Source organism: Nicotiana tabacum, chromosome 7 (genome assembly GCF_000715075.1).
Source record: "Nicotiana tabacum cultivar K326 chromosome 7, ASM71507v2, whole genome shotgun sequence".
Classification (NCBI taxonomy): Eukaryota; Viridiplantae; Streptophyta; class Magnoliopsida; order Solanales; family Solanaceae; genus Nicotiana; species Nicotiana tabacum.
The window spans coordinates 69,710,310-69,723,920 of NC_134086.1; positions in this window are offsets into that span (position 1 = coordinate 69,710,310).

Below are 13,611 nucleotides of genomic sequence, written 5' to 3' on the forward strand. Positions count from 1 at the left end.
CTCTTCCAAAACATATCCGAGCCTCATGGGACCCCGACCAAACATGCCAACACACCCCATAACATAATTCAAACTCGTTCCAACCTTCGGAACGCTCAAAACAACATCAAAATATCAAATCACCCTCGGATTCAAGCCTAAGAATTCCAAAACTTCTGAAATCCGAATTCAATCAAAAAGTCGACCAAACAACGTCCAAATGACCTGAAATTTTGCACACACATCACAAATGACATAACGAAGCTACAACAACTCTCGAAATTCCATTCCGACCCTCGGATCAAAAACTTACCTATCAACCGGAATTCGCCAAAATATTAACTTTGCCAATTCAAGCCAAATCCTTCCACGGACTTTCAAAATGCATTCCGATCGCGCTCCTAAGTCATAAATCAGCTAATGAAACTATCCAAATCATAAACTTTCCTATCTGAGCTCATATACAAATAAGTCAACTCTTAGTCAACCTTTTAAATTTAAAGCTTTCAACTGAGACTGTTCCTTCAAATTCATTCTGATTTTTCCTGAAAACCAAAACCAACGATCTACATCTGTCATAATACGTTACACGGGGCAAGTCATGCCCGGGAACTGGCAATCAAAGTGAAAAAGTTCAAAATGACCGGTCGGGTCGCTACATCCTCCCCCACTTAAACACACGTTCGTCCTCGAACGTACCTAGAGCTATTCTAAAAGCGCACCAATCGCTGAATAACCTTACCATGCATATAGCCGGGGGTGATCCCATGTCACCCTATCTCATATAGGTCTGATAACACCGTTTAACTAAAATTACACAATCCAATCTATCCCATAAACCATAGAGCCACATTTTCACATCTGAAACCATCAATACGATCAAAACCTCACACCTATACTTTGAATAGACCCGAACTAGCTGTAGTAACCCATGCCTGCAACCTCAAGTGCAATTATCCGATATACCACGTAACTCAAACACATGTAGCGATAACTTCCATTCATAACAGCTGCACACAACACTCGAATACCGGTAGAAACCTCTTATCAACTAAAGTCTCATTCCAACACTTCCATATACTGCCAATGATAAATGAAACACGTAATAAATCATAACCATCTCTCAGATCAGTCATCCATAAGGTTACTTCTCCTTTGGCAAGGACCATAGCAAATTTCTGAACCGAACCTCGATATTTACCCATCAAACATGCTGAAATCGAATCCGTTTTTATTTATTGATGATCCCCAACGATCTCCTATAATCCAATGCATTACTCTGGTGACATAACACATCCATAAAGACCTAAGCCACAACTTGCACAATACATGCATCAATACGCAACAATCTGAACATACTCAAATCATGAAAATGACTCAAATAAAAGAGCTGAACCTCAAGTTCACTAGTACCACCACAACACAAGACTGAGAACTCGTCTCACATCAAAGGAACAGAACACACGAATCTAACCTGCAAGGTCATACCTCCACATATATTCATTGCAATGCGTGACCTTATTTAAACACTGCTCCACATGGAACCACCTTAAGTCACTATGCTCGAAATCGACAACCACGCACAATTTGATATCTGGAACCAAAGCAATTCATCATACTCACGGTGAAGCAAATAACATACACCACGCACACCCGATAGGACATAACCGATACGCCGTTCACCAAGCAATACCAAATTACTCTTCCCGTTTGACTTCCATTATGAAACTCCGATAGAACCGCACAATAGGTGCCTATAACCAACAGATCGTATCATCTCACAACAAAGAAATGTAACGCATAGATCCCCATAATTGCTAATAGCTCAAAACAACCAAAGCAACATATCCTTCACCAACAGCAACTTGAAGTCAACAAAACCATCTCGATGTCGGACACATATCCCATATAGGTCTACCGATGGACCGTACATCAACTCCAGTTACACACAACAGATAAATAATCCTTTGAAGGTCCACAATGACTGAATCATAGCAACTAATATATGACTAACTTACCCACATTTTGCCATCCACAACCACAAGCTAACCTGTCTATGAGAACTCCTAGTCTCAAAGTCTATAAAACACACGAATTACCATATCTAATCCCAAGTCCACCACTCTCATATATAACTCACCTCTAGTACCCAATCACCCCACGGGAGATACTCTAAGAATCTTCGGTGCTGCCAAGCAAACCCGAATATCAGCAGCTAACCTGATGAGAAGTGCTGCAATAGTACCAAAGTACCATCAACTCAATCACATTGACTCTTTCTGGAACATATACCTTCGTCAAATCACCTTAATTAACATTACCATTTCCTTAATCATCTGGAGATCCCTTCTCAAATCATCTGAAGTTCATTTCTCTAATTATCTGAAACTGCCCGCGTTGTCTAAGAATTTATGACCTTCCATTCAAATCTGAACCGTGACCTTACAGATGCAAATCACAGTCTTACCCAACATACCGTATAAACCGTACCACTCTAGGGTAACCGCGAGAAATTCATATGCCTTCCGAGTCACAAACATCTACGTACTCAACCAGTCAAGAACATTCCATTGGTCCCATCTAGAAGAAAATCACTATGCATCCCATGCTATGCATGCCCATAGAAAATATACATCTCCAAACCGCGGTAAAACCATCAAGAACTCTCTGAATTCCCTTTGCACAAATCAGACCTATCAGGACTGAATCCTTCTAACTCAATCAAGCTAAGCAAGGCATCAAAACCTAAGAGCATCACCACAAAATACCTGAAAGAACTTATTACCTCGAACACACTCCAGGAATTAATCATATCCTTACCATACTGATTCGGTCTACTATCAAGCTACCCCATCTATCTAAATTTCCTTCTGATTTATCTTCAACTTGATATTCTCTCTTAAATATTCCCAAAAGCACCACATTCAAAATACTTTGCTCTGAAGAACTTCCTGCTGATCTAAATCTGTTACCTCCTGATACTGATACATAGAATCCCACAATTAATATGGAAAACATCACAAGTCTTGACATCTTCCAAGAAAAACTCAGTTTCTATCCATAAGTACAACTTGAAAGCCTCCAATTATTGCATGTAAAATTTTGAACACAATAAGACCATTCTCTAGAGGCATCCGCTCTACTCAAATCGTAGTTAGATTGATTAAACAAACCGAACAACCTGTGCTTCATTTGCACTCCGACACTGTAGAATGTGACCTCATTCCAATATAACCAAGCAACTTCCTGCTCTATGCACCGAGCATTCGTTACCAACCATAACTCAAGTCATTCCCCGATTCTCCTACACCCATAAAACATAACATAGCCTTTATTGAAATTTCCTTTACTCGCGCCACAACTAATTTACAAATACGCGTCGAACTGGTACCATTAGAGCACATAACCGTGAAATCAACTATTCAATAGCGGACTCCCCCTCTTGGCTCGAAGCCATAGATCAACACACGCTCAATAACTCATAACAATTATACTCTATTGATGCCATGATACCATAATGAGATTAAACTCAAATCTTTTATAAGCTTGTGAAAACACAGATAATCTAGAATTTTAACTCTTCTGCAAATCTCGCATTCAACTCTCGCAACAGTTACACCCACTCACTAAGCGACCCAATTTAAGTTGCAACACATATCCTTCACTCGCAAATCTAACAAACACATATGGATCGTACAACCTCAGAACACTTCGCATGAGATAACCCACCTTCTTCGCCTTAAACTAACATTTATGTATACCTTCCACTGGCATAACCATTACACAGTCACTTAGTCTTCCTGAGCCTGAATTCGTACCGCAACATGAAATTTACTTCACTCCCAACTAGGACACATGAAAAGACTCTTTGCACACCATAACTCGGGGCTATACCTCAAATAAATATGGATACATCTCGCAGTACAAGCATACTCATCACATAGTTATCCAGCCATCACTCCCACTAATAAGGACACTACCGAACATATAAGTTCAAAAATACTTGCTCACACAATCAGCACCTCGGTGCTCAAGCTATAGGCAAAAATCTGGCCTCAAGTCCTCCAGACTGACCCAACATCAACACACAGAGATCGTATCTCGCCCCTCGATCAAGGAATCACAAGCCATCAAGGCATATCTGATACTGAGTGCTCATGCGTGCACACGAACGTGTGGAAGGAATTCAAAGAGTTACATTTTAAGCTGAATCAAAGGACACACGATAAAAATTCAAGAATGTGAAGTTTTCCTAAAGGTTCTACAGCCTCTCGAGGATAAATACAGACGTCTCCGTACCGATCCGCGAGACTCTACTAAACCTGCTCATGACTCGTGAGACCTATGTAACCTAGGCTCTGATACCAACTTGTCACGACCCAAACCCCGCTCCGGTCATAACGACGCCTCTCGTGAAGACAAGGCCAACCAACAAAGCCGTATCGCCTTTTTAAAAATAGTTAAACATTAATAAACAGTTTAGATATGATTTAATGATATAATTAATGGAAGCACAACCCGACACAACCCTAACCGGGGTGTCACAAGTCACGAGCATATACTAGGGTATAAATACAACTGAAAGTCTGGAGTGTACAAATACAGACTAATGAAATGAGGAGAGAGAAAAGCAGTACTGCGAACGCCGGTAGCTACCTTGCTAAATCCTGATAACTCTGCCTCCGATAAGCAAAACATACCTGAATCTACACACAAGGTGCAGGGAGTAATGTGAGTACTCCGACTCAGTGAGTAATAATAATAAATAAAGACTAAAGGCAAGAAATCACGCAAAAACACAAGGTATTCCATACTGAAGCAGTAAAATCACTTTAAACAGTAAAGCAGTAAGAAATCAAGTAAAAATCCCTATGTTTTCCAACAAGTAAAGCAAGTAGTTTACAAGTGAGTAACAGAAATGATAGAAATGTAAACAGCCCATCGGGCAAAACATGTACAACAAACCGCCCCTCCGGCATAATATCAACAGAACCAGCCCCTCGGGCTCAATATCAGAACAGTGCCAGCCCCTCGGGCTCAATATCAGAACAGTAACAGCCCCTAGGGCTCAATATCAGAACAGTAACAGCCCCTCGGGCTCAATATCAGATCAGTAACAGCCCCTCGAGCTCACTCTCAGAATAGTATCAGCCCCTCGGGCTACCTCACAATCACTTATATCAGCCCCTCGGGCATAGTATCAATCACTCAGAATAATGGGTACCCGCACTCACTATGGGTGTGCAGACTCCGGAGGGGCCCCTTACGGCCCAAGCGCTATATCAAACCACCTCGTGGCATCATCACTCAGCATATCCTCATATCACTCAAGCCACCGCGTGGCATATAAAGTATCTTAGGCCCTCGGCCTCACATCACTCAAGCCACCGCATGGTATATAAAGTATCTCAGGCCCCCGGCCTCATATCACTCGGCCTCACATCACTCAAGCCACCGCATGGCATAACTAGTATCTCAGGCCCTCGGCCTCATATCACTCAGCATATCCTCATATATGGCCCTCGGCCTCACTCAGTCCGGAAATCATCATAAGCCCTTCGGGCATTTGTAAAACAATAGTTCTCAACCCAAAATACCATTTAGAAATATCATTTGAGTTTTCAAATCTGTATAAAAGCGGGTGAGTATGTAAAACAATAATTATCAACAGGACTGAGTTTAAATACAAGTCAAAACAGTGATAAAAATTTCTAAAGGATTCAAATAATTGGCACGAAGCCCAAGTATGACAATCAACCCAAATCATGATGATAACAAATAAGTTTCAATCAAATATGCGGTAAAATCATCAATCGGGATGGACCAAGTCACAATCCCCGGTAGTAAAAGACCCCACGCTCATCAACCAGCGCGTGTCTCACCTCAATATAGCACTACGATGAGCTAATCCGGGGTTTCAAACCCTCAGGACATCATTTACAATCATTACTCACCTCGAACCGGCTAATCCTCTAGCTCGCGACGCCTTTGCCCCTCGAATCGGCCTCTAAATGCTCCAAATCTAGCCGAAATCAGTACAAAACCATCAAAATGTGCTAAGGGAATATATCCCACTCGAAAATAATCAAATTACCACAAAATTCTCGAAATTGGTCATACCCAACCCCTGGGCCCACATCTCGGAATTTGACAAAATTCGTAAAAATAGAATCCTTATACTTTCACGAGTCTAACCATACGAAAATTTTCCAAATCCGATACCATTTGGTCCTTCAAATCATCATTTTACATTTTCAAATCTCTAGGTCCAAATCCCCAATTTACACCTCAAAAACATGTAATCTACTCGGATTATTCGATGATAATTCAATATTATGGAGTAGAAATGATCACAAGTGACTTACCTCAAGATTTCCCATGATTTCTTGCTCAAAAATCGCCCCAAGCCGTGTTCTTTCACCAAAAAAGGTCAAAATGAGCAGAAGAATGCAACAGCTTTAATAAACTTATTCTGGTCGCTAAAAGAGTCATTCCCATTGCTAAAAGCGACAAATCTGATCGCTAAAGGTGCGCACCAGATCCTGCTGCACCAGCAATGTTTATTTTCACTAAAAAGGCTCTAACTCCATCATACGAACTCAGAATTTGATGATTCTTATTTCTATGAGTCACAAATAATGATACGAGTATAGTCCTTCAATCGAAACTCAATTCGGAGCTCGTTTACTCAGTGCGATATCCATTTCGCTCGTTAAATAATTAACTCATGATTCGCGTCAAAAACCCATTCGCGACTTGATGTAATTAGACCAAACTTTTCAGATCACTCTTATAATTCATTATCAAAATTTTGGAAGTCTCAAAATCAAATTTCGATCTCTATAACTAAAAATGGATCTTTGGATCATTACATGTTTATAATCAAAACGCCAAAATCTTCCAAAAACTCTTCCAAAACATATCCGAGCCTCATGGGACCCCGACCAAACATGCCAACACACCCCATAACATAATTCAAACTTGTTCCAACCTTCGGAACACTCAAAACAACATCAAAACATCAAATCACCCTCGGATTAAAGCCTAAGAATTCCAAAACTTCTAAAATCCGAATTCGATCAAAAAGTCGACCAAACGACGTCCAAATAACCTGAAATTTTGCACACACATCACAAATGACATAACGAAGCTACAACAACTCTCAGAATTCCATTCCGACCCTCGGATCAAAATCTCACTTATCAACCGGAATTTGCCAAAATATTAACTTTGCCAATTCAAGCCAAATCCTTCCATAGACTTCCAAAATGCATTCCGATTGCGCTCCTAAGTCATAAATCACCCAAAAAAACTATCCAAATCATAAAATTTCTGATTCGAGCTCATATACAAATAAGTCAACTCTTAGTTAACCTTTCAAATTCAAAGCTTTCAACTGAGACTGTTCCTTCAAATTCATTCTGATTTTTCCTAAAAACCAAAACCAATGATCTACATCAGTCATAATACGTTACACGGGGCAAGTCATGCCCGGGAACTGGCGATCAAAGTGCAAAAGTTCAAAATGACCGATCGGGTCGTTACAGTTAATAAATTAAACATGTTGTAGATCGTGGGTACGGTTTCCGTGACACAATTTGCAATATGTATCGAACAAACAAGTGTACGACAATCGTAACTTGTTCTAGAATAATTCTATAAAATAATTAAAAGTGTTTTAAAAATCTAAAAATGCACACTAGGTCTAAAACATGTAGTAAATCAGATAATTAGGCCAATATTAATAAGCGACCGTGCTCGAACCACAAAATTCGAGAATGCCTAACACCTTCTCCCGGGTTAACAGAATTCCTTACTTAGAATTTTTGGTTTCGTATACTTTTAAATAAAGTCAAAATTCTCCTCGATTTGGGATTTTAAAATAAACCGGTGACTTGGGACACCAAAATATTATTCCAAGTGGCGACTCTAAAAATCAATAAAATAATTCCATTTTAATTTATGTCACTTTAGTTGGAAAAACTCCCTTATATATCCCCTCGGGTGGTAAAAAGGAGGTGTGACAATACATACTTACTATAGTGGTTATTCGGATTGTCAGGGACAACTTCAGGTTCAGTAGCCACGTCCGTGGAAGGGTTGCTATATGTATGGGGATTTAAGGCACGCCACAAGATTTTGTCCTAGGTTACAGAGTAGTATGCCACATCAAAGTACTCGTGCTAAGATTTCGGCACCGGTTGCTATACCATCCACCTAGTCACCTAGTGGTAGGGGTAAGCCATCTAGAGGTCGTTCTAGAGGTGGAGGACATGCGGCTTGAGGTCAGTCCCGTTATTATGCATTCTCGGTAGGCCTAAGGCGAATTCGTTTGATGCAGTTATTACATTTATTATCTTAGTTTGTCATAGGATGCTTCGATGTTGTTTGATCTGGGTTCTACATATTTTTATGTGCATTCATATTTTGCATCGCACTTGAGTATGCCTCATGATTCTCTTGATATTCCTGTTTTTGTGTCCACATCGGTTGGAGATTCTTTAGTAGTTGATCAGGTGTACCGTTCTTATGTTGTTACTATTAATGGTTTTATACTATAGTTGATCTCTAGTGGTTGGATATGGTGGATTTTAAGTTTTATTCTTGATATGGTTTGGTTATCCCCATATCAAGCTATCTTGGATTGTCACACCAAGACGATGACTTTAACTATCTCGGGGTTACCTATATTAGAGTGGAGAGGGACCCTTGACTATTCTACGAGTAGGGTGATCTCATTTTTAAAAGCTAAGTGTATGGTTGAGAAGGGATGTTCAGCTTATTTGGCTTATATTTGAGATTCTAGCGTGAATGTTCCTTATATTGACTCGATACTGGTGGTGAGGGAATTCCAAGAGGTATATCCTGCAGATTTATCGGGCATGCCACCTGATAGGTATATTGATTTTTGTATTGATTTGGTTCCGAGCTCTCAGCCCATTTCGATCCCACTATACTGCATGGCTCAAGCTGAGTTGAAGAAATTGAATGAGTAGTTGTAGGATTTGATTGATAAGGGACTCATTAGACCGAGTGTTTCTCTTTCGGGTGCGTCGGTGTTGTTTGAGAAGAATAATGATGTTTCTATGAGGACATGCATTGATTATCGACAATTCAACAAGGTTACTATCAAGAACAAGTATCTATTATTTCGTATTGATGATTTATTTGATCATCTTTAGGGTACCAAACTATTCTCAAAGATTGATTTGAGATCTGGCTATCATCAGGTGAAGATTAGGGCTTCAAATGTCCCTAAGACAACTTTTAAGGACTAATTATGGTCATTATGAGTTATTGGTGATGTCATTTGGTTTGACTAATGCTCCAATTGCTTTCATGGATTTGATGAACCGGGTGTTCAAGCCTTATTTGGATTACTTTGTGATTGTATTCATTGATGATATTCTGGTTTACTCTCGTAGTAGAGATGAACATGAGCAATACTTGTGGATTGTATTTCAAACTTTGAGGGATTCTCAACTTTATGCCAAGTTATCGAAGTGTGAATTCTGATTGGACTCAGTTGCATTCTTGGGTCATGTTTTGTGAAGTGATGGTATCAAGGTTGATCTTAAGAAAATTGAGGCAGTTCAGAATTGGCCTAGACCTAATTAAGCTACAGTGATCCGGAGTTTCCTAGGTTTGGCAGGCTACTATGGCCGCTTTGTTGAGGGGTTTTCATCTATTGCAACTCCATTGAAGAAGTGGACTTAGAAAGATACTCCTTTTAGACGGTCTGAGGAGTGCGAGAAGAGCTATATCAAGGTTGCTTAGGCTATGGTTCCTATGTTGTCACAACCCAAAATCCCTCCTTAGGAGTCGTGATGGCACCTAGTCTCTAAGACTAAGTAAGCATAACACTTACTGAATTAATAACAGATTTTAACCAATCATCTATTAAATATGAACCCGAAATTTCTATACAAAGCCAACAATCTAAAGTAGATATACAACATCCCAAAATCGGTAGTACAAGTCATAAGCTCCACCGAGTTTGCTAGAAAATCTTTAAATAGAACTATTCCAGAATAAAAATATATAGTACAAAGTAAAACTTCAAAAGGTGACTCCAAAGTTTGCAAACGCGATGGCAGGTATACCTTAATTTCTCCATAGCAATACTCGATCAACTATCTAATGACCAACATGCTCCGAGGTACCAAGATCTGCACAAAAATGTGCAGCAAGCGTAGCATGAGTACACCACAACAGTACCCAGTAAGTATCAAGACTAACCTTAGTGGAGTAGTGACGAGGAACAGTCAAGACACCTACTAGACATAAAAATATATACAAGTATAAATATAAAACTAACAGGAAAATATATCAATATAGCACTAAACATGGTAAATAATAATACAACAACAACAACAACAAACCTAGTTTGATCCCCACAGGTGGGGTCTGGGGCTAGGATGTGGTAGGCGATGTCATTTTTCTGTTGGTTAGTTTGAGCCTAATGAGGCTAGGATGTTGGGTACATACTTAGTTCGTGATGCTTTAGAAAAGGTAATTATTCAGGAATGTCTTCGGATAGTGCAGAGTTGACAGAAGAGTTATGCGGGCAAGAAGATCCATGATGTAGCTTTTATGGAGGGCAAAACTATTCTTTAAAAGTTTCACCTATAGAGGGAGTAATGAGATTTGGGAAGAAGTGCAAGTTGAGCCTGAGATTTATTGACCCCTTTGAGGTGTTAGAGAGAGTTGGGGAGGTTGCTTATAGGCTTGCATTGTCTCCCAGCCTAGCGGGGGTACATATGGTATTTAATATTTTTATGCTTCAAAGGTATCATGAAGATAAGTCACATATTTTGGACTTCAACACGGTGCAACTTGATGAGAATTAGATTTATGAAGAAAATTCAGTGGCTATTATAGATCGACAAGTTTGAAAGTTGAGATCAAAGGTTATTTCTTCTGTAAAATTACATTGAAAAGAGTAGTTGAATGAGGAGGCTACTTGAAAGTCTGAGTCCGATGAGGAGTAGATATCTACATTTGTTTACCAGTTTAGACACATAACTATATCCATTCGAGGATGAACGATTCTTTTAGAGGTGAAAAATATAATGACTTGATAGCTCATTTTGAGTTCTAGCTTTCCACTTCGTAGTTTGAGATCTTGAATAGCTTCATTTGATGATTGATGATTTGTGTTCGTGGTTCATTTCGGTTTCCAAAAATTTTTGATGTGTTTCTACAAAGAAATATTGATTTTGAACTTTTAAGTTGTTGGAGTTGACACGGTCGATATTCTTGGTAAACGACCTCGGATCGATATTTTCACGATTTCAGTAAGCTCGTACGATAATTTTGGACTTGTATGCAGGTTTGGTTGGGGTCCCGGGTGATCCAAGGCTATTTCGGCACTTCTATTTGGAAGTTAGAAAAATGAGTTTATGAACATTGAAATCTTTGAGTTTTGATGCTTTATTCTTGATTCATGATGTTTTTTTTTGTTGATATTTTGAGATTTCTATCTAGTTCATGTGAGGTTATTATGGATATTTGGAATGGAACTTGAGGGGATCTAGTGAGTTTCAAATTCATTTCGAGTTGATTTTTCTATGTTCTAATTGTTGGTGTTGCAGTCATCTGTCACGACCCTAAACCCGGACCCGGTTATAATGGCGCCTCTCGTGAAGACAAGGCCATCCAACGCACTCCCAATTCATTTTAAGCAATTAAAATAATACCAATTTAAGTCTTTAACATAATAATAATCCCAAAGAAGGTGAAGCAGTACAATTGCGAAATAGACATAGCCCGATATCGAGGTATCACCAGTCATGAGCATCTATAATCCGAATAAAGAAAGGAAAAAGTCTACATAGTCTATTACAAACTAAAACAGAGTGAATAAGATAGGGGAGAAGCACTGGGCTGCGAACGCCGAGCAGCTACCAAGTGAATCTCCGAATCCGCCTGAGCTGGAAGAAGTCAACACTCGCCAGTGGGACCCGAAGCACCTGAATCTGCACACAGGGTGCAGGGAGTAAAGTGAGTACTCCAACTCAGTGAGTAATAATAATAAATGAAGACTGAGTGATAAGAAATCTTGTAAAAGCGCATCAACATGCGATAAAGAAGCAATATAAAACCAGTAAAAGCAATGAAACAGTGAAAACATGTAAAAACACTCAGTTCAGAAGAAGCTTCTTTAAAACAACTTTTTAACAGTTAAACAATTAAATGAAAAGCAGCTAGAATAGGTAAACACATAAAACTCCTCCCCTCAGGCACAATGTCAACAGAATCCGCCCCTCGGGCAATATCATGGAACAACACCAGCCCCTCGGGCTATATCTCATATCACAATGGGTACCCGCGCTCACTGGGGGTGTACAGATTCCGGGAGGGGCCCCTTAAGGCCTAAGCGCAATATCAAGCCATCTCGTGGCATAATCAGTAGGCTCTCGGCCTCATATTAACAAGCCACCTCGTGGCATACAATCACAGGCCCTCGATCTCATAATCATAAATCAGTGTATCCTCACAACACAGGCCCTCGGCCTTACTTAGTCAGAATCTCATAAGCCACTCGGGCAACAGTAAAACATGATGCTCAGCTCAAATTATCATTTAGAATATGATTTAATGTGTTAAAACAGAGTAAACATGGTTGAGTTACGAAAACAGTACAAAATAGCATGACTGAGTACAAGTATAAAGTCAAAACAGTGAGGAAATATCAGTAAAAATCCACTAAGGGTCCAAATAGTTGGCACGAGGTCCAAATATGGCATTAAACACAAAACATGATGATAACAAATAGTTTTCAGTCAAATACGCGGTAAAACAGTCATTCAAGAAGGACTAAGTCTGTCACGACCCAAACCGATGGGCCGCGACGGGCACCCAGTACCTTACTTGACTGAGTACCAACGTAATGTACCTTTCTTATTACATCATTATATACATGTGACATATGGGCCTAATAGGCTAACATAATCATTTATAAACTCAAACATAGGCCGACAGGGCCGTACAATCTTCCACGTACACGACATATGTCTACAAGCCTCTAAGAGTACATAAGTGTCACAAAGGTCGGAACAAAGTCCCGCCATACCAAACAATAGACGTCTAAATCATACTAACCAAATACGCAGCTCCGAAGCAAATGGAGCGCACCAACATCTTCCGCTGAGCTGATAGCCTACTTGGAAGGCTCTCGACCTGTCTATCAGGACCTGCGGGCATGAAACGCAGTGTCCCCAGGCAAAAGGGACGTCAGTACGAATAATGTACCGAGTATGTAAGGCACATAAATAAATACATAGGAGACATGGAAGACATATGGAGTACATGACTCAACCCGTACGTTTGAATAACTTTGTAAATCATAAATTACTTTCAGCGTCATGCATATGCGTATGAATGTCATGTCGTGCATAGGTATATGTTTCATAACATCATCAGCCTCTGAGGGCATCCCATCATATCATATCAGCCACTGTGGGCAAAATCATCATGGTATACCAGTTGATCAGGTGGTGGTGTGTATATAACGCCTTAACCTTTCCCATATCCCATATATATATATATATATATACATACATATATACGCGTATATAACACTGTTTGAATACATACATATATATGCGTATATAATGCCATTTGAATACA